Genomic DNA, 10,699 nt, shown 5'->3' with positions numbered 1-10,699 from the left:
GGGGGGGGGGCGGAGAGAGCACGCGCGAGAGCGGAAGGCAGGAAGGTGGCTATTGATTGGTCGGCCGAGGAGGGCTAGCGGCAACGCCTTCAAGCCCGCCGTGGCTTTTACAAAAACCAAGGAAGCGGCCACGTTGGTTTGAGTTTCCTTGGGGGCGTCGGTGTGGCCGTCTAGTCAGGGTGCGGAGATTAGTTTCAGTGGTGCTTGCGAGTCTGTGTTGATTGATATCAATCGCTTTTTATATTGTTATTTGTTTGGTTGGTTATTATTTTATTTTATTTTATATTTATTTTATTTTATTTATTATTAGTCCAGTTTGTATGCCCTCAACTCCCTAAAGGTCTCTGATAGGGATAATTGGATGGGGTGGGTCTCAAATCAACCCAGATGTGATTTCCAACTTTATTTTATTTTCTTTTTAGAAAAATTTTATTTACAAACACGTATTACAAACAAAAAACATTTAAATGCCCAGCCTGTCAACGACTACTTCAGCTTCAATCGCAACAATACAAGAGCACGCAACAGATTCAAACTTAATATTAATCGCTCCAAACTTGACTTTAAAAAATATGACTTTAGCAATCGAGTTGGCGAAGCGTGGAATTCACTCCCAGACTCGGTAGTGTCAATCCTCAACCCCCAACATTTTTCCCTTAGACGATCCACGATTGACCTCTCCAAGTTCCTTAGAGGTCAGTAAGGGGCGTGCAAAAGTGCACTAGTGTGCCTTCCGTCCCCTGTCCAATTGTCTCTCCTATATCTCCTACATCTTTTCTTTTACATATCTTCTCTATTCTTCATTGACACATTTTATTCTTCTGGCCTTTCCTTGATATACATTACTATATGTTTATTCTATTCAATGTGCATTGTGTATTGGACAAAATAAATAAATTTAAATAAATAAATGGACATTATGTGACAGGTCAGTTTACACTTCTCATGATATCCAACTTTCCAGGTTCCCCTTTCAGATGAAATAACCAGTTGAAATAAAAATTGGGCAGAGAAATGGGATTCAGGTTTCAGCCCTGGCTTTTAAGTTTTAATAATAATAATAATAATAATTATTATTATTATTATTTATTAGATTTGTATGCCGCCCCTCTCCACAGACTAAAAATCTTTTTTTTAATTCCTTTTTATTTTTCATTTTTAGAACATCACAATATTTTAACACAGATCTGTCCCCATTTTCTTACATTATACTGTATCTACTTAATTTATTAAAGTCCTCAGCGTCCTTGGAGAGGGGCAGCATACAAATCTAATAAATAAATATTAATTGGATTTATATGCCGCCCTTCTCCGTGGACTTAATGATATACACTGCTCAAAAATAATAATAAAGGGAACACTTAAACAACACAACTCCAAGTAAATCAAACTTCTGTGAAATCAAACTGTCCACTTAGAAAGCAACACTGGCAATCAGTTTCACATGCTGTTGTGCACATTCAACTTTGTACAGAACCAAGTATTCAATGAGAATATTTCATTCATTCAGATGTGTTGTGTTTCCCTTTATTTTTTTGAGCAGTATACAAGTATATATTTTACAAGTTCTATATTTTCATCATTTGTTTCACATTGTTTCACAGTCCTTTCTTTTTTTTCTAATCCAATTGTACCATCTGTTCCATGTTTCATAGTTTTCTGAGTTATTTAGTCCTTTAAGCTCCATGGTCAACCTTTCCATCTCAGTACATCTGTAAATTTTATCTGTAAGTGCATTTTCTGGTGGAATTGAGTTGTTTTTCCAGTATTGGGCATATGCTATCCTTAGCTCTTCCCCCCAGATTTTGTTTAACGTCTTAATTTTTTCGTGTGTGTGTGTGTGAAGTGTGAACAGTCAATACATTACTGTCAAAAAGGGATTCATTATTTCTTGGAATTCCCAGAATGTCTATTTATAATAAAATATTCTTCAAACTCTTGTTGCAACTATTTTATAAAACAGTGGGTCCTTTAATACTTTCTAGGAAAAAAATGGTGTGACGCTTTCTTGTAATAATCTTATTTGGACATGATTGGATACAGCATTAATGTGTACAGTATATTATATTGAATAGCCATCCAGCTAAGGATCAAGATCAAGATCCAAATATATAATCTATTTTCAAGAGTAATTTTTATAACAATTTAATACACAATTTTACAAAATAGTATCTTGCAGGACAAAATATTTTATAATGAAACTTTTTTACAATCAAATTTTAAAATCCTGTAATAAAAGTTAATAGGAATACATGGGAATTTATTCTATCTTGGATTTAGTTAACAGCTGTTAATTGGATAGGTATAAAATTATCATTATTAGGCACATACAAAACTATTTTTTTAAATTAATGACTGCAGTTGAAGCTATATTTGAGGAATTACTAAGAAGTCTTAAGATAGAACTGTGGTGGCGCAGTGATTAGAATGCAGTACTACAGCCTACTTTTGCTGACTGTCGGCTGACTCCAATTTGGCAATTTGATTCTTACCAGCTCAGGGTTGATTCAGCCTTCCATCCTTCCAAAGTCAGTAAAAAGAGGACCCAGACTTTTGGGGGTAATATGCTGACTCTGTAAAGTGCTTATAGGGAAATGTGAAGTGGTATCTAAATGTTAAGCACTATTTCTATATAACAATATGCTATAGTGATTAAGGAGTTGGATTGGGATGACCCAGGTTCAGTTTTGTTCTCAGCTATGGAAACTTTTGCTGCTACTGTCTGTTGACTCCTGGTGATTGCCAGGACAAGTCTCTGCAGGTTTTCTTGGCAAGGTTTTTAGTAGTTTGCTATCACCTCCTTCCTAGTGACAAGTAATCAGTAGCTGAGTTCATGCTTCAGATATAGTCCATTAATTAGAATTTTAAAGACTGTTTTTAATGTATTAATTGGATTACTATTATTCTTGTTTTTCTGTATATGCTGAGCCGCCCCGAGTCCTCGGAGAAGGGCGCCATACAAATCCAAATAAATAAATAAATACTCAAATACTCTCCCAGTGAGTAGCTCAGTGCCCTTAACTGCATCAAAGTACTGTAGCTTTTAATAAAAAGAGCCCAATTCAATTGGTTGATTATATGTCATAATCAGGGCTAATACCCAGGTTTTCCTTTTCTTAATTCAGCAGTGGCTCTTCATATAATGCATGATTCTGAGTCAATAATTCACTCAGTCAGTCAAACCTATCTCAAAGTACTGCTGTTCTGGGGAAAACTTTAAAGGTGAGAACACTATGTATGTGAGTTCCGGAGAAAATGTAAGATATATATTTAACAAATAGAACTAGTAAAATATAAGAGAGAAAAAGAAACACGTTATTTACATATCAACTTGCCTTTAGCATTTCCTCTTAACTCCTGTTGTGCTGTTTCGCCAGGGCGAGAGATGAGAGATGGGTTTCTTGGGAAGGATGAGCAAAAAATGCCAGAGATATGTACCAAAAGTATGTAATCCCAGCATGATAACGCAAGGCATGAAGGTCGCAGCTGCTCAGCTACAGCAAGCAAGCAGATGCTGCCTATATTGGGCAACAGCAATATAAACAGATGCTGGAAGAAGACCATCACTTTAGTGACAAAAGCAAAAATATCAATGTATAATATAGTGCAGAATGCTAAATTCCCGTTATTTAACAAAGAAAAACAGATGGATAGAAAATATGAAATTATGGATGCTACAGTGCTAGAGAATGGGCCCCTCAGGTTGGCTAGTAATCCATGTGCTACTAAAGACAAGATTATTCTACTGCCTTTTGGGATCTACTAGCAGTCAAGAAGTATGCCAAAGACCAGCACTTAACGGCATGAAGGTGGTGAAAAAAAAATACTGTTTTGGGTCTCTTTACTTACAAAGATCATAGTAGCACGAATCATGGTATTCTCTGCAACGTTCTATGGAAGTGAAAAGTTGTGAAGAAGCAGAATATTATAAAGAATACTAGCACTTTTGAACTTTGGTATTGGAGAAGACTCCTGAGAAGGACCGTTGAACTTACCTGAACGGTCTTCTCGATGCACTGCAAGGAGAGTCCAGGATGGGTAATTCTTCAGTCTGATTGTTAGGGACTGAGTTTAATTTAAATATTAGGCAGGTGCCGCCCCCCTTAGCCCTCCAGTCTAATTAAAACGAAGGAGCAGTAAAGTCCAACACATTTATTGAACCATATGAAAAAACACAACAACTTTAAAGAAAGGAACCTTAAACCATAACATGGCCCCTGGTCCAGAACTGGGTGGGTCTGGACTCTCCTTGCAGTGCATCGAGAAGACCGTTCAGGTAAGTTCAACGGTCCTTCTCCAATGCACTTGCAAGGAGAGTCCAGGATGGGATATGCCCAAGAAAAAACTTAGAGGGAGGGAGAAGGCTGGACCAGTGGCTCAGCAAAGGAACAAACCTCCTGTAGGACCCTCCTCCCAAAAGCTGCTTCTGATGAAGCATAGGAGTCTATACGATAATGTTTTATAAAAGTTGAGGGAGCAGCCCAAGTGGCCGCCCGGCAAATGTCCTCCAAAGACGCCTGTGTCCTCCATGCAGTCGAGGTAGCGGCACTGCGGGTTGAGTGCCCCGTGATCCCCTGCGGTACAGGCGAACCTCTAGCTCTGTAAGCCTCCGAGATACAGTCACGGAGCCACCGGCTGATGGTCTGGGAGGAAACTCTGGACCCCATAGAGCGAGATGAAAAGGATACAAACAAGGCTTCTGAAGCTCTAAAGGACTGAGTCCGGCGAATATAAATTTTAAGTGCTCTCCTTACGTCCAGTTTGTGCCATCTCAACTCTAAGGGGTGAGTTCCATGTGTACAAAAGTCCGGCAGCACGATGTCTTGTGCCCTGTGGAAAGTGGTATTCACCTTAGGTAGGAAAGCCGGGTCTAATCTAAGGACCACTCTGTCCGGGTGAAAGCGACATAAATCCGGTCTTGTAGATAAAGCCGAAATCTCTGACACCCTCCTGGCAGACGTAATGGCTACCAGGAAGGCAGTTTTAAGAGTCAACAGCCGTACAGAAACCTGTCTTAAAGGTTCAAATGGAGGTGCGGTGATGGAATGAAGCACCAAGGACAGGTCCCATGACGGGAAGCGATGAATGACTGGCGGTCTAAGATTAGCCGCCCCTCTCAGGAAGTCTCTTATCCATGGATGTTTGCTCAAGGGGCGATGACTGTCCAATGTAATGATGCTGGATAAAGCAGCCACATGCCGACGAAGAGTATTCGGGGCGAGGCCCTTGTCCAGACCTGCCTGCAGGTATGACAGAACCATAGGTGGGGAAGCCACCTGAGGCTCAACCTGTCGTAGTGCACAGAACTTAGAGAAGGCCTCCCAAGTGGCCTGGTAGATCCTCCTAGTAGAAGGCCTACGGGCAGCCTGTATGGTCTCAATAACCGAGTCTGGCAAAGCTTGACTCCTCAGACGTTCCCGCTCAAGCGCCACACGGTTAGCTGCCACCACTGAGGCTCCGGGTGTGCCATGGTCCCCTGGAAGAGAGAGATTCGGTGGTCCGGGATCCGCCATGATGGAGCAATTGAAAGTTGCATCAGGTCTGCGAACCAGATCCGACGGGGCCAAAAGGGGGCTAGCAACAGCACCTCCGCCTGCTCCTGTAATACTTTCCGAATGACTCTGGGAATTATGGAAATTGGTGGAAACGCATATAAAAGACCCTGAGGCCATCTGAGGTGCAGAGCATCCACTCCTTCCGCTCCCTGGGATGGAAATCGGGAGAAGAAGCGGGGAAGCTGGGAGTTGAGACACGTTGCAAACAAATCCATAACCGGCACCCCAAACCTTCTGGTGATCTCCAGGAAGATCCCGGGTTCCAGCTGCCACTCCCCTGGATCTAGCGACTGTCTGCTGAGCCAGTCTGCACAAACGTTCTCCACCCCAGAAATGTGTTCCGCTGAGAGCGATGCCAGATTGGCCTCTGCCCACCTGAAAAGAGACTCCGTCTCTGCCATCAGCCTCCCTGACCGTGTTCCCCCCTGTCTGTTGATGTGGGAACGCGTGGCCACGTTGTCGGTCATAATCAACACGTGCTGATCCCTCACCAGGTGAGCAAAGCTGTGGAGGGCCAGTGACACTGCCTTCAGTTCCAAGAAGTTTATGTTGACGTTGCAAAGGTCCTGCTGCGACCACAGGCCCTGAGCCATCTGTGAGGAAAGATGAGCTCCCCACCCCCGCAGGCTCGCATCGGTCGTTACCGTGAGGAATTCCTTTTCCAGAAAGGAGGAACCGCTGCTCAAGGCCTGAGACACCCACCACCTGAGAGATCTGCGAACCCTGGCATTGAGGAAAACCCTCCTGCGAGAATGGCTCGATTTCTGCTTTTGAAAGGGGAGAAGGAACCACTGTAACGGTCGAAGGTGGAACCTTGCCCACGGCAGTATGCCAATGCATGACACTAGCGTCCCTAGGAGCTGGGATAGGAATAGCAGACTTGGGTACGGCTGGCGGCTTAGTTCTCTCACCAACCTCCTGATTGTGGATTGCCTGTCCTGTGACAGGAAGACCTCGCCCAGTTCGGAATCTATCGTCGTCCCCAAGTGGGCCAGTCGAGTAGTGGGAGTCAGGTGGCTCTTGTCCCAGTTTATGGAAAAACCGTGGTCTTCCAGAGTCCGTATGGTCAATTGTAGGTCCTTTTGTGCACGATCCCTCGTCCTGGACAAAATTACGATGTCGTCTAAATACGCCATGAGACGTATCGACTGACATCTGAGATGCGCCGTAAGGACATCCAGCAACTTTGTAAAAGCTCTCGGGGCCGATGATAGGCCAAAGGGCATCGCCCTGTACTGGAAATGTGCTCCGGCGATGCAGAATCTGAGGAATTGCCTGTGAGGAGGAAATATTGGGACATGTAGATACGCCTCCTTCAGGTCTATGGAGGACATCAAGTCTCTGTGGCGGATGGCTGCCAGTATTGACCGGAGAGAGTGCATCCTGAACCTCCTGTATTTTACATAGAGGTTCAAGCGCCTGAGGTTCAGAATCAGCCGCACTCCCCCCGACGACTTGGGAATGAGAAAGATCGCCGAGTAGAAGCCCCTGCCTTGTTGTGTTAAGGGAACCTCCTCTATAGCTCCAATGTCCAGTAAGTGCTCGACTTCTTTGAATAGGAGTCTTCTTCTCTCCCCATCTGAGGGAACCCGACACGGGAGAAATCTGTGAGGAGGAGGGCAGAAGAATTCTATTCTCAGGCCCTGTGCAACTGTGGAAACCGCCCAGGTGTCTGAGGACGTAGTCTCCCATGTACCACGGAAAGCCATCAGCCTGCCGCCCAAACAACTGCTGTCTTGGGAGTCACTTCGCCTTCCGAAAGCCTCTGTTGCCTCCTCTAAAGGGGCGGCGGCCCTGGTATGCTCTATTCCGGTCTGCCTGGAAGGATCTGTCTGCTCGAAAGGATCCCTGGCTAAAGCTGCCCTGAAAATAAGGCCTCGACGCCTGTGTGCCCGTCGAGGAGGGCTCGGACCGAAAGGGCTGCCTCCGTTGATAGGGAGTGAACCTTCTATCCTGTTTCCTGCTGGACCTTGGCATGACCTTTTTCTTATCTTTATCCTCAATGAGGACATCGTCCAGGACCTCCCCGAACAGCTTCTTGCCCTTGAATGGGGCAGATGCCAGGCTCCATTTGGACTTAACGTCCGCCTGCCAGCTCCTGAGCCAAATGAGCCTACGGGAGGAGACCGAGGAGGCCATTGCGCGGGAAGCAAATTTGGCGGCGTTGATCGTGGCGTCCGCCGAAAACTCCGTGGCCGCCAGGAGCTTGTTGAGGTCCTGTCTGAGTCTGCTGTCCTCCGGATCCACCCTGGATTGTAGCTCTTGGATCCAGAGAATCGTGGCCCTGTTGAAGAACGAAGCCGCCGATGCGGCCCGAAGAGCCCAGGCAGACATCTGGTGCGTTCTGCGTACCACATTTTCCGCCCTCTTGTCCTCTGCCTTGAGACCCTCCTGCGACTCTGAGGGAACTAGGGCATTAGACACCAGGCTCGTCACTGGTTTATCCACAACAGGGAATTCCAGCAGGTCCTCCATGGCCTGATCAAATGTGTAGAACCTGCGATCAAGATTAGACGGTCCCTGGGCAGTAGCCGGGTTCTCCCACGGGCGTTGGATGGTCTCCCTGAACAGGTGGGAAGACGGAATGTGAACTGTTTCCTGCTTGGGGAAAACAAACAGGCCCCCAGCAGGTTGAGCCGCCTCAGCCGTCGCTGCCTGGTCACCCTCGCCCGCCTGATCAATGGTCAACTTAGCTTTATTCAATAGGACCTGGAAGAGTGATGACTTGAAGAGACCAGGAAAGATGGGCGGTTCAGGGGGCTGCTCATCTCCAGACAGTTCATCTTCAGCCCCACTGAAATTGTCTCTAGATGACCGCTCTTCCTCCATCGAGCCCTCCAAGGAAAAGGCGGTTGGGGCAGTCCAGGGGTCTCGAGACCTCAGTTGAGGGAGTCCCACTGGAGCTTGCTGGTGTTGCTGGGCACCCACAGCCACCCCTTGGGTATAGGCGGTGGCAATAAGGTCCTGCACAGTCTGTGGCATACTCTGCCAGGCCTCATTGGAGTTGCGCAGGCCTGCAGAAGTAGGAGTGAAGGTAGCTGTCTGTCCACACTGGGCTGGTGGAAAGGCCGGATAAGCAGCAGGGCCTACTGCACATAGTCTCTCAGCCCTGGGTGTGGGTGTTGTCAGCCTCACCCTTTCTGGAGACCAATCCCTCTCCGTGGCTGTGCCTACCAACCCCGGGTGGAACATGGGGGAGGCCATCAAAGGTGTGGGCTGAGTGGTAGAAGGAACCGGGCCCTGTACCTTCTGAGAAGCCTCCAACTGCCTCTCCAGCGCCCGGATGCGCTTCTCAGCTTCCTTCAGGGAGGCCCCCTGAGAGGTTTTGGCCTTCTGGGGCCTCTCTTTTGGAGTGCTAGGTCCTGCAGAGGACTCCTCCACCAGCTGGCTTGCCTGATCTGCCATGCTGTCAATCAATGGAGATTGCCTGTACCGTTAGAGCAAATCCGACAAAAATCCGTGACTGCTCTCTCCACGAAGCACAAACTGACAGCTACTAGCTTCCTCTGCGCCTGCGTGTCGCCAGGGCAGATTCTAGCTGCAGGAGCTTCGCGCGCCGAAACTGCCGGCCAGCCCCGCCTTGCTGTCAAACTTTGACAGCAAAAAAATGGCTGCCGCCGGTTGCCGTAGCAACGCCCCAAGCTCTTGGCGCGCAAACCTCCTTAAAAATGGCCGCCGGAGTCTCACAGAGGCGGCTGGAAAGCTTGCCAGTTTCCCGCCTCTCCTGGGCTCGTCGAGCTGGACTCCGCGCCAAATCGCTTCCATACGGGGGCGACGGGGGAGGGGGGCGGATGTCTTCTCCGGGCCTATTGAGGACCCCTGGCGTCCTGGCCCCTGGTATTTTCGCCACGGGGAAGGGCGGACCCCCCCGCGGCGGCAACCTACTCCTCTCCTCCGGAGTCTACCTCGGAGGTAGTTTCCCCGGGCGCTCACTCCTGACCCAACAGACAGGCACCTGTATGGGTTCCCAGAAAGGAGGAGCTGCAGTCCTCTGGATTAGACCCACTGGAGGTCTGAAACCCAGGGCTGCCTGAGGAGAAACCCCCAGCTGCACCTGTGGAGAAAAGATAGGAAAAAAACAAGGCAAGTTAAAATTTATGTTCAAATTTTTCAACAATATTTAATTTAAAATATTAACATAATTTAATAATTAATTTAATAATTAATTACTACACAATTAATAAGTACTCAAACCAAACCCTGTTGGCAGAGCCAAAAACTCAGAGTCCCTTTACTGCGACTGAGTTTTTTAGACTGGAGGGCTAAGGGGGGCGGCACCTGCCTAATATTTAAATTAAACTCAGTCCCTACCAATCAGACTGAAGAATTACCCATCCTGGACTCTCCTTGCAAGTGCATTGGAGAATACCATTGACAGCCAAGAAAACACATGGCTCATAAATCCAGAATTTTAACTCAAGGCATAAATTACCCTGTCCAAATTATCTTACCTTAAACACATTGCGCAAAGACTTAGCTCTCTGGAGAACTCTTAATACTGGAGGAAATGAAAGAAAAAGAAGAGGATAATCAACAGGAAAGTGAATGGACTCAGTTACAGTGGCATGGATGTATCATTGAAAGAACGTATTGGGTCAAGTTAGGAACAGATGGTCACGGACAACAATCTGTCCGTGGAGTGACTCAGTATCAACAGTGATGTTGATAGCACATAATCATAATATAAATCCTTTATACCTTTAAAACGAAATATAAAATGCTAATGATTATTTATAATCCAGCAAGCTATTAAAATCTCTTTTTTCTTAATGGTAAGGAACAGTTGATTAAGGAGTTAAATTATAACCACCTTTGTAATATTATTCTGGAATCAATTTTACATTCATCCTGCCATATAATTTTAGACACAGCCCAAATGCAGTGCACATGTTATACTTTTTTTTCCTAAAACACAAAAGCAAAAAGAACTGGATCCTTGTTATTTTAAATTTCATATATCAGGGAAATTATTTGTTGCAACTTTTCACAAAACACTTGTGTTCAGTTATGCTACTTACTTCAGATCTGAAAATCAGTGAAAGATCTATAACTGATGCTGATATGTACACTATCCATTGTTGTCTTGAGATACCCGTATTTGCAGAAAGGTAATTTTGCAAAGTGTTCATATATATACTTGATAG

Source organism: Erythrolamprus reginae, chromosome 1 (assembly GCF_031021105.1).
Source record: "Erythrolamprus reginae isolate rEryReg1 chromosome 1, rEryReg1.hap1, whole genome shotgun sequence".
Lineage (NCBI taxonomy): Eukaryota > Metazoa > Chordata > Lepidosauria > Squamata > Dipsadidae > Erythrolamprus > Erythrolamprus reginae.
This window is presented reverse-complemented; position numbering follows the sequence as displayed.